Raw genomic sequence first — 6,338 nt, 5'->3', positions numbered from 1 at the left:
GTACTCCCAGAGACCCAGCGCTGGCATCTGCCTCATCCAGGCAGCATGGGCCCAGGCCTGTCCAGCTTCCTCCCAGGGGCAGCAGAGGAAGGAGAGATGCAGAAGGATGATTATCCACATATCCCATGGCCTGATGGGAGCTGCACCCCACCCCCTCCTTAGGGAACTATCTGAGTTTCGGCAGTTGTGCAGAACGCCACAACAGCGACGACTTTCCCACGTACCCACTGCTCCACTGTTCAGATCACTTTCACAGGATTTCAAAGTTCACCTCGACCCTGTGAGAGAAGAACAAGTATTGTCAGCCACATTGAACAGGTAAGGAAACTGAGGCTCAGAGAGGCACTTCCCCTTGTCTCCCAGGTGGTCAGCGGCAGAGCTAGGGCTGGGACCTCCAAGCCCTGTTTGCAGGCCAGAATTTTGACTCTAAAAAATCAGCAGTCTCCAAACCCAGATAATTTAACAAGGACTGTGGTTCTTCCACCTCACAGTAGCCCTAGATCAAGCCCAGATGCTGCCATCTTGTAGCTAGGGGATCTTGGGCAGGTCACTACCTGACTCTGAGCTTCAGGTATCTGTAGACTGGGGACAATGACTCTCCCAAACATCAAGATAAAAAGGAGAAACAGGTATGAGTGCTTTGTAAACAATTCACATGACACAGATGTCCCTCAAGCCTCCTGACCACCCCCCACCCAGCCCACTCCAGTCCCTCTTCTCAGGTGAGGGCAAGATGCCCAGCCTCCTCTTTTCTTCCTTGTTCTCCCCATCTCCCAGGCGCAGCTCTAATCCACCTCTCTCAGGCAGAAGTAGTGCTGCTATGAACATAGGGGTACATGTATCTTTTTGGATTCTAGTTTTGTCTGGATATATGCCCAGGAGTGGGATTGCTGGATCATATAGTAATTCTATTTTTAGTTTTCTGAGGAACCTCCATACTGTTCTCCATAGTGGCTGCACCAACTTACATTCCCACCAAGAGTGCAGGAGAGTTCCCTTTACTCCACACCCTCTCCAGCATTTGTTATTTGTAGACTTTTAAATGACATCAGAGGTTTTTATTGTCATTCCTCATTATAATCATTTTGCCCAACTACTTCAGAGGGCAGGGCTGATGGCACACTTCAAGGGCCTTAGGATGCTCGGGCCCCTGCTTCAGACTCGCCTGGGAAGTATCTCACACGTAGGCTCCTGGGCTCTATCTCGAACCTACTGGATCAGAGTCTCCGGGGAAGAGGGGAATCTTGGAGGCTGCATTTTCACAAAGCTCCGTGGGTGGCTTCAATGTCTCCTGCAGTTTGAGGACCACTGTGTCACAGGCTCAGAAGGTACAGTGTCTGTGCACCCTCAGGGTGGGCCTGTTCAGCTACACCAACGATCCCTGCCCTGGGGGCCTCACCATCTAGGAGGAGCCCATAGGAGGGGCTTCTGCCCAGGACAAAGGCCAGGGAAGGCTTCCTGGAGGAACTGACATCTTAGCTGGGTCCTGAAGGAGGTGCTGGTGGGACCCGGGTCGAGAAGAGGGGCAGGGTGACCCAGGCAGAGGACATAGCTGGTGCAGGCGACAGTGGGTACAAGGCACAGTCCCCTGTCCTCAGAGAATCACAGTGTGGCAGGGGAGACAGACAGCAAGGGCAGTGACAGGCATGATGAGGCTACCACCGAGTCTTGGCCAGAGCACAGGGAGAACTACCCCTCCCCCTCCTGCTGCTCCACAGTCCATCCAGGCAGGAGGGTGACCCCTGGCCTGGCCCGGCCACTGAAAGCTGTGTGACCCCAGGCAAGTCCTCTCTGGGCCTAGGTCTCCTCCAAGATTCTAACCTTTGTGTTCTGAGCCTCAGATTCAATCAGGAAAAGCTTGCCCCCCACAATCCCATATTCCTGGGGAAGTGCTGCCACCCAGTGGCCATTGGGAGAAAAACCTCCTGGGGCACCGGAGTCCCCCCCGCCCCATTCCTGTCACTGTCACTGCCCCGCCTAGCTCAGGGCTGGCTGGGGAGTCTTTGGAGTCTGTGGGCAATGGGTGCTGACCTGTGCCTGACATGCCCACCCCTCAGTGCTGCCATGGCCCCAGAACAAGGCCTGACTCCTTACTGACTCACCCCTGGCCTCATGGGCCCTTGTAAAGGTCAAGGAACCAGAGGTGGGTGGGTGGAATTCAGTTCAATTCATCATCAGCATAGAGATTTAGAGCATGGGTTTTTTGTGTTTTTTTAAAATGTCTTTATTTATTTTATTTATTTATTTTTGGCTGCGTTGGGTCTTCCTTGCTGTGTGCATGCTTTCTCTAGTTGCGGCGAGCGGGGGCTACTCTTCGTTGCGGTGCGTGGGCGTCTCATTGCGGTGGCTTCTCTTGTTGCAGAGCACGGGCTCTAGGCACGCGGGCTTCTGTAGTTGTGGCTCGTGGGCTCTAGAGCGCAGGCTCAGTAGTTGTGGCGCATGGGCTTTGTTGCTCTGAGACATGTGGGAACTTCCCGGACCAGGACTTGAACCCTTGTCCCCTGCATTGGCAGGCGGATTCTTAACCACTGCGCCACCAGGGAAGCCCAGAGCATGGGTTTTTAAAGCAAACAGATAATAGCAGTAATACTAGAAGCTAACACGTATTGGCCATTTCCACATCAGGGGACAAGAAAAGCAAGGTCCTGCCCTGCCAGAGGTCACATGAGTGGGAGTGGCAGGCATTGACCCAGGTAACATTCCCCTCTTCAGAGCACTGGGCAAGACCCCAAAATAAAAGGGGAGCCCAATGGGAAAGGGTGTAACTGGACTCGTGGGAGCTGGTGGATGGGCTGCACAGAGCACTGGCTCCATGGCAGCTGTGTGACCCCGGAAATGTCCCTTGACCTCTCTGAGCCTTAGTCTCCATGGTTAAAATGGATATCATAAGAGCCTGAGTGTTGATTTTAAATTTAAGTCAGACCATGACACCCCCTGCCCAAACCCCACTAATGTCTTTCCATCACAGGCAGAATAAACTTCAGGTCCTTACCTAGAGATCTGGGCCTGGCTGCTCCTCCCTGGTCACATTCTGTTCAGGGCCTCTGGCGGCTTGCTGTTCGTGGAACATGCTGGAATGTTTCCACCTGAGAGCCTTTACTCTTGTAGCTCCCTCTGCCTGGAACGTTCTTCCCCCGGGTATGCTACTCCCTCACTTCATCCTCATCTCTACTTCCGTGTTACCTTGTCGCTTTCTCCAGGAAGCCCTCCATGAGCACCAGCTAAAGCACAGCCCTTGGCTAGTCTCTTTCAGAACATCCATTCATCTCCCACCTCACATGGAGCACAGTCTGGGTTATGCATTTGTTTGCTTCTTAACTGGCTTCTTGTCTTTCTCTCCAAACTGCAAGTTCCCTGAGGGCAGGAACCTGGCCTGTTTCGGTCACACCTCTATCGCCAACACTTAGCATGGCGCCTGGCAAGTAGTACATTCAATGCATACCTGATGAATGAATGAATGAATGAATGAATGAAAAACTGTGTCACTAGGATCCCAGAGACCAGGCAGTGGTCAGAGGTAGTGGAGGTCTCCAATTTCAGAATCAGAACCCCAGACCCTCTCAGCCTGGCACTGAGGTGCCACAGGAGACTAGCAGAGGAGGGACAGAACAGTCAGATCTGTGCGTTGGCTGGAGTGCACAGGCCACTAGCGACAGCTTGAGGGAGCCAGAGACGCCTGTCGCGGAGGCGGGGGCATTGCCTCCCCCTCCCGGAGTCTGAAGTGAGGTGGGGAATCAGAGTGCAGGGGTGGCCCGACTGGGAAGCTGGGCTGGGGAGGCAGAAGGGAGCCCTGGTCTGGTGAGGGCCAGATCCCCCTAGGGACAGGGAAACGTCTCCCACTAGGGCGGCAGTGGGTGAGCAGGGGGTTAGATTGCATCCTTCCAGAGGCCCGTTCCTAGCTTTGAGGGAGCCATGGCCCTCATTCCGTGGGCAGTTCTCGCCTCTCTTCTTGACCTGCCTCCTCCAATCGGCTGCCTCTGGCCAGAGGTGGGATGTGGGCTCCCTTGGGGCCCCAAGTTCCCCCAGCCACCCCCAAAGCAGCTCTATTCCTAGTTCTGCTTGGCATATAATGGGCTGACCCCTGACCTTCCCCTCTCGCCCCCGCCTAGTGCTCTGCCCCCCGGGTTAGGTCAGTGATGAAAGCCAGTGGGAGCCCGGGGGGCAGAGGGAGGCGGACAGTGCCTGATTGTTCCCCGCCCCTGGCAGCGCAGCCATGCTGGCTGCTGAGGGACTGACTTTTGCTCTCTCGCTCTTTCTCTCCCCCTCTCTCCCCCTCTCTCTCTCTCCCTCTCTCTGTCATTCTCTCTCTTTCTCTTTCTCCAGGTCAGGGATTCTCAGACTCAAGTGGGAAGTTAATACCCATGTAGTTCCAGGAACACCCCCTAGAGATTATATGAGTCATCAGGCTCAGCACAGGGGCCCATGATTCAGACACGGGGCTGGGAGGTCTGGTAGGACCCCGCTTTGGAAAGAGACTGGGACCAGAGCCAGAAGACCTTGGGCATCCCTGGCCCTCTTTGAGTTCCACCAAGTGTGAAATGGCATCTTGGGATGCTAAGAGCAAAGCCAGCCCCACAGGAAGGTGTGGGGATGGCATGTGACACAGCTGTGACTGTGTCTTCTCCCTCTTTCCCCTCTGACCTGCCCCCCACCCCGCCCTCAGGATCCATACATGTCAGGTCTGTGTCAGGCTCTCTGTTCTGTCCCATAGGTCTAGCTGTCCATCTTGCACCGATAAATACCACACTGGCCAAATTACTAGAGCTTTATAATAAGCCTAGCTAGTTGGCAAGTGCCCCTACCTTATTCTTCAGGAGTATCTCAGCTATTCTTAGTGCTCTGCCCTTTCTTACTGCTTTTAGAATCAGCTTGACAAGCACCACCAAAACCCTGTTGGGGTCTGATCAGGACTGAACTGAATCTAGACATTAATTTGGGAAGAGCTGACATCCTTAAGATATTGAATCTCCTTATGCAAGTTAGTGGCTGTCTCTCTGCATTTATTTTAGTTTCTTTATTTTACTTCTTATTAAGGAAAATTTCCAATGCACAAGATTAGACAAAAAAGGATAACGAAGCTCTTTTTACCCAGCACCAAGCTTTACCAATTAAACCTCTCAGCCACTGTATCTTCAGCCATAATCCTGCCCACTCCCATCCCAGCATTCATTTTTTTTCCAACCAATCTTTGGGGTCTTCATTAATGTCTTCCAGTAATTTTTTTGTCTTACTTTTTGTTTTCAAAGGATTATAGATTGACAGGAAGTTGCAAAAATAGTACAGTTTCCCCCAATGGTGACATCTTACATAACCACGGCGCTTTACCAAAACCAAGAAATTGACATTGGTACCATCCACAGATCTTGTTCAGATTTCACTAGTTTCCACGCATTCCTCTGTGTGTGTGTGTGTGTGTGTGTGTGTGTGTAGGTCCATGCAATTTCATCAACTGCGTGAATTCATATAATCACCACCAAAATCAAGATACAGAACTCTGTCCCACAAGACCCCTCGTGCTACGCATTTATAGCAACACCCATCTCCCCCCTTCCCCTCCCCAACTCCTCCAGTCGCTAATCTGTGCTCCATCTCTACAGTGTTGTCATTTTGAGAACATCACCCCACAGCATGCAACCTTTCGAGACAGTTCCTTTCACTCAGCATAATTCCCTTGAGCTCCATCCAGGTCCTCACATGTATTGATTGTTAATTCGTTTTTATTCCCAAGTAGTATTCTGTGGTCTGGAGGTACCAGTTTGTTTAATCATTCACTCACTGAAAGGCATTTAGTTTGCTTCCAATTTTTAACTATTACCAATAAAGCTGCCATGTACAATCATGTACATATGTCATTGTGGATATGAGTTTTTGTTTCTCTATAATAAATGCACAGAAATGCGTCATATGGTTAGCAGATATTTTCTTTTTTAAGAAACTACCAAACTATTTTCCAGCGTGGCTATACCTCAGTAATATTTTACACTTTTCTCTGTAAATATTTTGTTATATTTAATTTCTGTTATTATCGTAAGTGGAGGATTTTTTTAAATTATATTTTGTTTGCTCTGTTGTTTATAAATGCAATTACTTTTTATTGATATGAATAACACACTAGAAAATTCACCATTTTAAAGTGTACAATTCAGTTTATATTCACAAGGTTGTACAACCACCACCTCAATCTAATTTCAGAATATTTTCATCACCCCAAAAAAGAAACTTACATCTGTTAGCGGTCACTCCCCATCTCCCCCCTCTCCCCTGCCCCTGGCAACTATTAATCTACTTTCCGCTGCTATGGATGTGCCTATTCTAGGTGTTTCATATCAATGGAATCA

The sequence above is a fragment of the Balaenoptera musculus genome, chromosome 10 (genome assembly GCF_009873245.2).
Source record: "Balaenoptera musculus isolate JJ_BM4_2016_0621 chromosome 10, mBalMus1.pri.v3, whole genome shotgun sequence".
Taxonomy (NCBI): domain Eukaryota; kingdom Metazoa; phylum Chordata; class Mammalia; order Artiodactyla; family Balaenopteridae; genus Balaenoptera; species Balaenoptera musculus.
Note: the sequence above shows the minus strand (reverse complement) of the source record.